This window comes from Brachyhypopomus gauderio, chromosome 16 (assembly GCF_052324685.1).
Source record: "Brachyhypopomus gauderio isolate BG-103 chromosome 16, BGAUD_0.2, whole genome shotgun sequence".
NCBI classification, from domain to species: Eukaryota; Metazoa; Chordata; class Actinopteri; order Gymnotiformes; family Hypopomidae; genus Brachyhypopomus; species Brachyhypopomus gauderio.
The window spans coordinates 1,140,276-1,152,132 of record NC_135226.1 but is presented as its reverse complement, the minus strand read 5'-3'; the positions used below and the strand labels follow the sequence as shown (position 1 = coordinate 1,152,132).

At 40.7% G+C, this 11,857-nt stretch overlaps 1 protein-coding gene across 3 annotated transcripts in view; it reads left to right on the top strand.

Moving 5' to 3' along the window:
- ppp2r3a (protein phosphatase 2, regulatory subunit B'', alpha) overlaps positions 1 to 1,054 on the top strand; it is a 128,131-nt gene extending 127,077 nt beyond the window's left edge. For all 3 annotated transcript variants that reach the window (XM_076977285.1, XM_076977287.1, XM_076977286.1), the window contains one exon: positions 1 to 1,054. This exon is cut by the window's left edge and continues 1,797 nt beyond it. The gene's annotated coding sequence lies outside the window, so the exon portion shown is untranslated.
- Positions 1,055 to 11,857: the final 10,803 nt, after the last annotated feature.

The window sequence follows — 11,857 nt, the reverse complement described above, 5'->3', positions numbered from 1 at the left end:
GTTACACTGCCTGCTAGCCTCAGGGTGGAGCTCCTCACCTGCAGGGTGGTGCAGTGTAGCCTCTGTAAGCTTCACCCTCATCTCCCACCATGGCACCTAGCTGATGGTGCAGTGACCCTGAATCTGCTCTCCGGCTCAGACAGGCAGGACACTCACACATGTCTGTTAGTGTCAGTGTTCTGTTTCACACGTTAGTGTCCGTGTTCTGTTTCACACACAAGCCTCTCTTCCCACGACCCCACTGTGTATACCGGTGCGATGGTTATTGTAATTAGTGTAATATATTTATAAATGTGAGGTGAATTTCTTTTTGTTTGTCTCCTGAGTAACATACAATAGCGGCGTTCAGTAGCGGTGTGTGCAGTAGCGCCGTGTGCAGTAGCTGAGCAGTGTTGACCTTGCCATAGCATGTGATTTTCTATAGCCACTGTAAATTACATTGTATTTTATTTTATTTGCCATGTGTTTAGCCACTGAGTGGCAGGGGTGTTTTAAATTATGATAGACAAATCTAACTATAACTGCCAGTGTTAGAATGATGTGTATTTAGCTGAGAGGGAATGAGCTTGAATTCAATGTAAAATGACAATCAACTGGATGAGGATTTGGGACAGTAATGTATCAGTAGCACTTCTTTGACACCAGAGCAATAAATCTGCTGTAGTGTTATGCTTTTTTCCAAATAATTTGACATTAAGCTAAACCCACATATTTAAATATAAACTTGAGATTAACAGCATCTAACTTGGTCACTGCTGTCATTAACACATTCAAGTCTATGCAAATCCAATCTGAACAGAGACGGCAGCTACGGCAGCTGTTGGACACGACATGATAGTGTGCAAGTTCTTTTTTCTTTTTTTGAGTTTTATATTCTATATGTTTCCATGTGTATTTTATTGGCTCTATGTGTGAGAAGAAGGGGTTGAGGAGACCCTGGGCTCTCCCGCTCTGATCAAATACTGTTTCGCATGAGTTTTATTTCTTTATTTTCTTTTGAAAAACTCTTAAAATAAATAAAAATGTTAAAAATGTTTATTTACACCTAACCTTTCCTATTTTGCACCACTGCGTCTGTGTCATATTTGTTGAATCATCTCAGATAATATAAGATATTTTAAATAATGCAACCATTGTTGTGGATGCTGACATACAAGGTTCAATCAATCAATCAATCAAATTTTATTTATATAGCGCTTTTTACAACAGTTGTTGTCACAAAGCAGCTTTACAAGTGCCGAGTCCTAGCCCCCAGTGAGCAAGCCAAGGGCGACAGTGGCAAGGAAAAACTCCCTAGTTTTTGCATGAGGAAGAAACCTTGAGAGGAACCAAGACTCAGGGGGGGAACCCATCCTCCTCTGGCCGACACCGGTCACCATGACAACAACAACAATATAGACAGAATGTAGACAGAATGTAAAAGATGCAATAATGTCCATTTAGACCGAAAAAGATGTAATAATGTCCATCATGGTGTAGGCATCCGGTTAGGCAGGAGGTGGCCGGCCAGGATGGATCGCTTGTCTCTCCTCATCTCATTATACCTCAAGCAGGCGGGCAGCCATGTGGAGAAATGAAACAGGGAAAATTAGCTCTGTATGAGGACATATACAGGACAGGTAAAATTATAAACATTTCTGGAGTGTGGCAGCAACTCCGGCACTAAGTTAAATTATTACAGCCTAGCTAAAAAAAAAGGCTGAACCAGAAGGTAACATAGGCTTGGGGGCATTCTGAGACAATGGCATCCGTCCACTGCACTGTCAACAAACTTGAGTGACCACGAGCAGTGACAGGATGGCAGCACCAGCACCCCAGTCTACCATAAAACCCTTCGTCTATGAACCCCTGGATCTGTACCTTTATCTAAGGGGGATATTAATTATCAAATGCTAGACTAAATAAGTGGGTTTTCAACCTAGATTTAAAGATTGTGACTGTGTCAGAGTCCTGGACACATTTAGGAAGATTATTCCAAAGCTGGGGGGCCTTATAAGAAAAGGCTCTTCCCCCTGCTGTTACCTTGTTAATTTGTGGAACTAATAACAGACCAGCACCCTGTGATCTTAGTTGACGTGGGGGTTCATAGTAGGAAATAAGTTCCTGGAGGTATTCAGGAGCAAGCCCGTGTAGTGCTTTATATGCTAATAATAGAATTTTAAAATCAATACGAAATTTAATTGGGAGCCAATGCAGGGCTGATAGGACTGGTCTAATATGCTGAAATTTTCTAGTTCTGGTCAGAACTCTAGCTGCGGCATTTTGAACTACTTGAAGTTTATTTAGATTCCTATTTGAACATCCTGACAGTAGTGAATTGCAGTAGTCTAGTCTAGAGCTAACAAAGGCGTGCACCAATTTTTCTGCATCATCCTGTGATAATGCATTTCTTAATTTGGCAATGTTGCGGAGATGTAGAAAAGCTATCCTAGTAGTATTATCTATATATTTATCAAATGATAGGTCGGAGTCGAGTATGACGCCTAGGTTTTTGGCTACTGTGCCAGGTGTAATGGGATAGTCTGCAAGATTAAGCATTAAATTTGGAATTTTCTGTCTTGCGGCCTTAGGGCCCACAAGGAGAACTTCTGTTTTGTCCTCATTTAATTGTAGGAAGTTTAGAGACATCCAGCATTTAATATCTCTTACACAGGCCTCAATTTTTCCTAAACTGAGTTTGTCATCGGGTTTGGCTGATATGTAAAGTTGAGTGTCATCCGCATAGCAGTGAAAGTTGACACCATGTTTGTTTATAACTGTGCCCAATGGTAGCATATATAATGTAAATAATAGTGGTCCTAAGATGGAGCCTTGCGGGACCCCATATTTAACCATTGTATGTTTGGATGAAATATTATTGAGCTCTACAAACTGATAGCGATTTGTTAAGTAAGACTGAAACCATGAAAGGGCTGTGCCTGAGACTCCAACCCAGCGTTCTAACCTTTCTAGCAAGATCCTATGATCAATTGTGTCGAAAGCTGCACTAAGATCAAGAAGCACTTGAGCACGTTTTGTAAACATGTTGGGAGATATAGCCAAAGACCCAAAGTTAGGATCGCACTTCCTTTAAGTGTCATCTACAACATTCTGCCCATCTATGGTCTTAAGATGGAGGTGCTGTAGGAGACGCTGTGTCCATCTGATGGCTGCAGTGTATTTTAGGATGTAGAGATCTGTTTCAACACTCATATGGATCAGTGGTGAGTGCTCTTCTGGACAGGAATACTGGGGAGTATTCTCTCTCTCTCCTCTCTCATGCAACACCACATCACAATTGTAAAGTTTGTTATGTCTGAAATCGATTGCTGGGGTCAGAAACCTTGTGTGTGTGTGTGTGTGTGTGTGTCCTCTTCCAAGTCTACCTGAACCAGAGTTGTATCAAACTGTCCATCCATCCATCCATCCATTATCTGAACCGCTTAATCCCACTAGTCGGGGTCACGGGGGGGCTGGAGCCAATCCCAGCATCTCCGGGCGAAGGCAGGGTACACCATGGGCAGGTTTCCTCCCACAGTCCAAAGACATGCGTGTTAGGTTGATTGATCACTCTAAATTGCCCGTAGGTGTGAGTGTGTGCGTGTGTGTTGGCCATGTGGTGTATCAAACTGTACAAAAGTGAAATGCTAAAAATAAAGTCTGAGAATTCAATATCCTAATTTATATCACCTTGACACTCCAAATTGGCACACAAACATTTTAAGTGGAAAAAAGGACAGAGATGGCAGTGAAGCAGAACCATTTGTATTTTTGACCGTGTTGTATATCTATCAGTAAGGAGCAAAACATAATTTTCAAATTAAAATTAAAAATTAAATTAAATTAAATTAAAAATTAAAATAGATTTTAGGTCAATTTACTGTGACATCACATTGTTTTACTTCCCTAATTACATTTGATTTATATTGGTTCGTAAGCTCCTAGTTCTCTACTTTCATAAGATGAGCAATGTGTACAGAGGTGTGTGTGGCCTCATGGTTATGACCTCAATATCAAATATTCTAGTCAGATGATGAGATCGCTGAGTCCAGTGATACAACGTTTTGCCTGTGTTTGTTTTATGTTGGCCTTTGCATTAAAAAAATGACAACTGGAAAAGTGGAGATTGGGTGTCTCGTTGTCTGATCACCTACACATTCATAGGTGGTTTACACTTGTCCTCTTACAAACAGTTTTGGAGAGATGAACTAATCTTCAGTCTAAAATGTTTTTTTTTCAATAAACAGAACAGAACTTAAGGGTGAGATATGCTATATATATTTTTTTTCTCCATGCAAACTTCCCTGTTGCAGGTACATAAAGTAAAATTAAATCTAATTCAATCAAAATTAATTAATTAATTAATTAATTAATTAATTAATTAATGTATTATTAATTCTATCGCCACTAAAATGGGCCAGTTTGATATTGTGATTAATTTTCATCTACCAAAAACGACCTCTGCTCTTGAATAGCAAAAGTTATAATTAAGGGTCTGTCCACTGAATAAGACATAGGACATAGACATAGAAGATGCATAGAATTATTGACTAAGATTCTACTTAAGACCAGAGGGACTGAGTTCACTAAGACTTGCTGTAGTATTCTCTAGAGTGCCTGATGGAGAGAGAGAGAGCATAACAGTGTGTAAGGGAAGGGGCCCGGGCCTGTAGCGTGACAGAGAGTGAATATCCCACTCGGCACTTCTAAAGCTGCAGAATCTTCAGGACATGTTGGAGAGAAAAACTCATTTCACTATCAAATTTCAATCATTAGTTAACAATAAAAACAGATGTCACACTGTAACAATAAATTAAGAAATAAATGACTTAAAGCATTAATGAAAAAATTATAATTCTAAATAATCTCACTGGCTTGTTCTGACAGATCAAAGCAGTCTTCATATATTGAACATTAAGATAAACCAACAAACTTAAATATAAACTTGAGATTAACAGCATCTAATTTGTTCACTGCTGTCATTAACACATTCAATACATGCATTGCATAAACTAGGGTGACCAAACGTCCGTATTTCCCGGGACACGTCCTGTCCCGGGCGTCCCGGGATATTTTTTAAAACTGGAAATGTCCTGGCTTTTAAATTACGTTAATCGGGCCATTAATTCTGGACCCTGAGCACGGCGCTGTATGACACGGAATCCCTGAGCCTCATCATACTCAACTGGCAGAGAACCAACAACTTACGTTCGCCACCCCCAACCACCCCCCCCCCCCCCGCTCAACAACTTATGTTCGCCACCCCCCCACTCCCCCCCGCTACAACAACTTATGTTCGCCACCCCCCCACTCCCCCCTGCTACAACTTACGTCCCCCCCCCCGCTCAACAACCTACACACAGTGTCCTGGTTTTCCCAAACAAAAATATGGTCACCCTACATAAACACAACCCACTCCGCAGAGATGGCATCTACAGTACTTTAGCCAACTCTTCCGTTCATTGAAGGTTTGTGGGCATTTGCTTATGCACAGCTCTTTAAGGTCGTACCACAGCATTGCAGTTGGACTGAGATCTGAGCTATGTTCGAAATGGCCTACTACATACTGAATACTGCATTTTGCGGAAGTAGTACATCAGGGGATTCGCTCTCTGGAAAATGTCATTTTGTTCGCATACTACAAACTGCATACTCAGTACGTGAGTAGTATGTAGTAGATTGTTTCGACTAGAGTCCTGAGTTATGTTTGGAATAGCCTACTACATACTGCACTCAGTATATAAAGGATTCTGATGGTTAGGTAAATTGGCATTCCCTGACAAATTGTCCCTGAGTGTGTGTCTGTGTCTCTCTGTTCAATAAATAGTAGTTGTCTGAGTGTCTCTGTCACTAGGGTCTGTCCTCTCTCCCCTTCCTGCACCCCATTCAGTCCCCCAGGGGGTGTGGATCCCGGGACAGAGTACGCTGTGTGTGATTGGCTGCCGCTTCTCGCCGGTGTGTGATTGGTTGTCTGAGACTTGTACCTGTGTTAACAATTGTAAAGCGCCCAGGGCTGGACTGGTAATCTGGCGTACTGGGCATTTGCCCGGTGGGCCGACAGTCCTCAGGGGCCGATGGAGTTTTTTTCCTTCCCTTTTTTTCTAAGAGACCGGCCCACAATTTAGAGGGGGCGGCCCATTGGCCCATCTTCAACATAGACAGTGGACTGAACCAATCAGGATATAGGATGAAAGCGGCCCCACCCTTTCTCTGCGTGGTCCGCTGTAACTAAGTTCAGTGTTGAGCGCGTTGTTAAAGGAGAGGCAGCATGGAGCAACAGAAGCGGCAGAAAGGGGGTGAGGAGAAGTTACGCGTGAAGAAATTGAAAAGTTTCAATGTAGATGCTACAAAATGTGTAAAAATCACAGACATGTTCGCTGCTGTAGCCTCCGCGTCCTCTGTAGGTGAAGACAGCAGCAGCAGACAGGGAGAGCAGCAGCCAGAGATGCAGGCTTGTGAAAGAGAAACCGAGGGACAGACTGAGCGGGAAAGTGTAGACCAGGAGTGGCCAACCTGCGGCTCTTTGCCTGGTTTCATGGGTCTCCCCAGCCGGTCCGCTCTCACCTGCACTAACGATCTGTGCCGTGGCCCGGTTACCTCATCAGCTCTGAGGGCGACACACTGCTACACCTTCGTGGTGTGCGGTTTGTTTACAAGCCCAGCGAGCCGCTAATACTTTTAAAACCGGCGTAGTGGAAAACTGGAGACTAGCGGTATGAAGTATCTGTGATATTGTGATTGTGATTTGAGTCTCGTTGGTGAGACGCGGTTCTTCTGTCACACGTTTTGGAATAAACCACATACGAGGTGCAGCAAAGGCACCGCACACGACTGAGGGAGCTTCAAAACTACTGCCGCTGTCTGTTCTTTTCTTCCTAAAGGTGAGCGCAGGTCAGTGGCGCTGTAACGAGAGTTGATAACACGAGGCTGAAGTTGGTTCCTTATTCGCCAGTGTCTTATTCGCACTTTCCGTTCCACCTTAAAAAAATAAAGCGGTAGTTTCATTATGTCGCCGCGATAGAATGTATTGTAAGTTTCTATGGCTGTATCTCCTGATTCTTACATCGTCTCAGAAATCTGACGAGCAGGTTTGATTGACCATATAAGTGACTGTATAAATCCAGAAGAAGAAGAGTTTTTACTGTAGAATATTTTTATAATCGTCCTGTGAAGTTGGCATGTCAGGCGAAAATGTACTATGCATACAGTGCATTGGTCTTAGTTTGTATGGCTGTATCTCCTGATTCTTACATCGTCTCAGAGATCTGACGAGCAGGTTTGATTGACCATATAAGTGACTGTATAAATCCAGAAGAAGAAGAGTTTTTACTGTAGAATAATTTTATAATCGTCCTGTGAACTTGGCATGTCAGGCGATTGAATGTACTGTGCATACAGTGCCTTGGTCTTATTTTATATGGCTGTATCTCCTGATTCTTACATCGTCTCAAAGATCTGACAAGCAGGTTTAGTTGACGATATAAGTGACTATAAATTCAGAAGAAGAAGGTTTTCTACTGTAGAATATTTTTTTTATTGACCTGTGAACTTGGCATGTCATGCAATAATGTACTATGCATACAGTGCATTGGTCTTAGTTTGTATGGCTGTATCTCCTGATTCTTACATCGTCTCAGAGATCTGACAAGCAGGTTTAATTGACCACATAAGTGACTGTATAAATCCAGAAGAAGAAGGTTTTTTACTGTAGAATATTTTTTTTATTGACCTGTGAACTTGGCATTTCAGGCGATAGAATGTACTGTGCATATAGTGCATTGGTCTTAGTTTGTATGGCAGTATCTCCTGATTCTTACATCGTCTCAAAGATCTGACAAGCAGGTTTAGTTGACCACATAAGTGACTGTATAAATCCAGAAGAAGAAGGTTTTTTACTGTAGATTTTTTTTATTGACCTGTGAAGTTGACGTCAGGCGATAATGTACTGTGCATACAGTACATTTGTCTTAGTTTGTATCTCCTGATTCTTACATCGTCTCAGAGATCTGACAAGCAGATATACTTGAACACATAAGTGACTGTATAAATCCAGAAGAAGGTTTTTTACTGTAGAATATTTTTTTTATTGACCTGTGAAGTTGGCATGTCAGGCGATAGATTGTACTGTGCATACAGTGCATTTGTCTTAGTTTGTATGGCCGTATCTCCTGATTCTTACATCGTCTCAAAGATCTGACAAGCACGTTTAGTTTACCATACAAGTTACTGTAAACCAGAAGAAGAAGAGTTTTTACTGTACAAGTTACACAAATTCAGCATTCCACATGGCATGTTAGAATATTTGCAAACAGCTCTTCTTTGTTATTTACAACAGCCTTATCTTCCAATTTCCATGTAATTTTGGTGAATGTTGTCTGGCACAGTATCAGACAGATATCAGAGACTATTAAAGAAAAGGTGTTAAAAAATAAAACAAATAACTGGGCAACTGATATATGAGACTCAGCGGCGTAAAAAGGGGTTATGCAGCGTATGCGATGCATAGGGGTGCTGCACTAGAGGGGGCGCCAAATCAATGCCAGAAAATTATTTTCCGAGTTGGTGGGGGTGGGGGGTGGAGTGCGGGGGGTGCTGATAGTATGTTTGCATACACCTCAGAAAATATGTAGTTGCAACCCTGATGAGACTATATGTTAATTCTACTATAAATATTACTGATTATAATGCGTATTTGCTCTGTCTAGCAATATATAAGCTCACTCCTAATCTGATGTTCCTCTGATGATCCTAAACTGTAGGGATGCACCGAAATGAAAATTCTTAGCCGAAACCGAAAACCGAAAATGAGGAAACCAAGGCCGAAAGCCGAAAACCGAAACACCGAAATACATTATGCCAATTATTAGTAACATTGGATTTATGGCTAACCTCACTAAAATCAAGGCATTGCTAATCAAAAAATAAATCAACTACAAAATTTGATTTGAAAATATTTATTTAGCACTGACATTACAGTAATGCATATTATAAAATAAAATTAGTGGTGGGCCGTTAACGGCGATAACGCTGACAACGGACGACCACTAATTAAATTTAACTCGCTTGCAGACCGTTTTTATCTGAGAGGATAAATATATGTATTTTATACGAGTAAAATTTTATTATAACTGACTGGCCTGAAAGATAAATATAAATTCTCTCATAAAAACGTGACGTGAGTTGCAACAACATTAAACAGCTCAGGTAAACACGCTTCTGAGAAATGTCGTCTGCTCGTCAAAACGTAACGGGGCTCAATGTGCTCTATTAGCCTACGAAATCCTACATCCTCTATGCCCGAGAAAGGCAACAAGTTCCATAATTTTTGGTGTAATGTCCTTTGCCTTGGCGCCATCACTGGAAAACTTTTTTGCTTTCTGCATCACTGAAACTTTTTTGCTTTTGAAACTTTTTTTTAATCCAAATAAGCACGTGCAGGTGGCGATTTTTGCTTGCGTCATCACAACACATTGTTTCGGCCGTGTTGTTTCGGTGATGAAAGTATTTCGGCCGAAAACCGAAAATGCAAATTTAAGCCATTTCGGCCAAAAATTTTCGGTGGCCGAATTTTCGGTGCATCCCTACTAAACTGACTTCGCTAGAGACGCCTAATCTCCACTTGGAAGGGACTACGGCGGCACTCAGTCCATCATGCCATCACGAGGATGCTGAGTATGGATGGGGCATACAAGGGGAGAAGCCAAGATACATTTGTCCAATCATATGCTTTGATCACCTCATGTTCACCTCGTGGACACCTTGTGTGCTTGTGATTAAAGTATAAAAGATGAGTTCGGAGGGGGGAATTTGCTTTTTCTTTTGCAGACGCCTTGTGCGTTTGTAACAGGGACCTCTGGAACTAATCCATACTCGCTTAATATATCCATACTTGCTTAAATAAATTATTTTACTCTATTATCTTACCCAACTGCTTCTGAGTTTTATTGTGCTCACCATTTAAGGGATTCACATTTTCAACCACAACGGGAATAGCCGAAAGAAACAAACAAAAATGTAAGTTCTGAGTTCTGTGTTGCTGATGAACAGTGGCCAGTGGAAATGACTCCAATATTGCTATGAGTGAATAATTTAAATTAAATAATCTAAAAAGAACTGATAGTATGTAGACTAAAAAACTGCTGCACATTAATACTTTGTAATAATTTATTTACAAATAATTAAAATACAATTGCAAAAATATGAAACTTGTAAAAGTTAACAGTAAAATGGAACTTTTAAATTAAACCTGTGATAGGGAAGGGAATGCGAACAAAAAGGAAGCAATCATGCCAAGTCTCAGGGGAAAAAGGATGGTTTAATGAAGTGCACAAATCAAAAACCCGTGCAATAGATGCGAATTAAGGATATAATAACCAGTAGTCAACTGGTACAAAGACAAGACATAGACAAACAAACGACCCTCAGGTGAGACGGATCGCGGGCCCCGCCTACCTGAGGGACGAACATTACATGACAAACAGGACAGCTGCCGCTGTGGACGGGGGCGACCGGCAGGGCCCCCCCCCACAACGTTACAAAACATACATGTAAAAGCAAATTAAAATGCAAGGTGTTTAAGGACTTTCGAGGACACCGAACATTTTTTGCTTTCTCTTGTCAATAATTTCTTGCAAAAGAAATTCCATGTCTCTTTTGTCTTTACAAACGAAGGCAAAGGGAAACATGAACTCTTCCCTCAAGTCAGGGTCTAGAATGTCCTCCGCAGAACTGAGCAGGTCTAATGCTGCTTCAGCTTCTTCTGGGGTCATTGACAGGAAGCGTGGTGGAAGGATGCGGGAGTGCAACATCCTTCTGTTTTTTTTTATCCACTGCTCGATTGGCTTCCTGTCAGTTATGATATTGCTTGCCTATTCAAACAAAAATGTAGTTATTGTAAGTTCAATCTTTTAATCAATGCATTACTGCTTGTATATTATAGGATCTCGTAAATCAGTCATGGCATGTTAACTTTTATTCTTTTCACAATAGTTAAAAAAAAGAAATGTTATTTCAATATATTTTTATGCTTTTTCCTGCTAAATATGTAAAAGACATTTTAAAGGTTTGCATACAAGAGACCATATTTGAATCCAAGGTTGTGATTAAAAACATCACTTTTAATTTTACCATTTTGCCTGTGTGACACAGTCCTGCACTGTCTTCAGGACAAGTCTGTACAAAGATTCAAGACAAGTGTTATTAAAATTTGTTTTACTGTTGACAGTTTTCCCCAGTTATGTAACTTTAAATTTGTGTTACCATTGTCTCACTGCCTCCGTCTTCGCTGTCTTCTGAAGGAATTGTCTGTTTAAATGATAGAAGCAAGCAGTATTGTCAGTTATTCATTTTAATCAATATTAATGTAGACTGATTTTTGTTGACCTTTTTCTTGCAATGTTCTTGCTTGATAACATTTGGGTCATATAATAGCAAACATTTCTCTCTCTATGTCTATATACAGATAGAAAGATATATTAATTGATACGGAGAGAGAAAGATATTCTGTTTTCTAACAGACTTGTAAGTTCAGTCTTGTTTTAGTTACCGTTGTGGCAGGGTCTCCAACACTTTCATCTTCAGTGCTCTATACCAAAAAAATAATGATAATTTGATGTCATCACGTATGTATTATGAACTTTTTGCAGGTCATAATATTACAAAGCATATTCTTCTAGTGTTACAATACATTGAGCCATTGTGCTCCAGCAAGCCACATAATGCCATGTAATGTCAGGGCTGGCTCGGATGCCGTGCCATCTACATCCACAAGGGGCACCCAAGCCAGGGCTGGCTCGGATGCTGTGCCATCTACGTCCACAAGGGGCACCCGAGCCAGTCCTAGACTCCAGCAGCGCAATCAGCAATGATCTGTCTCACC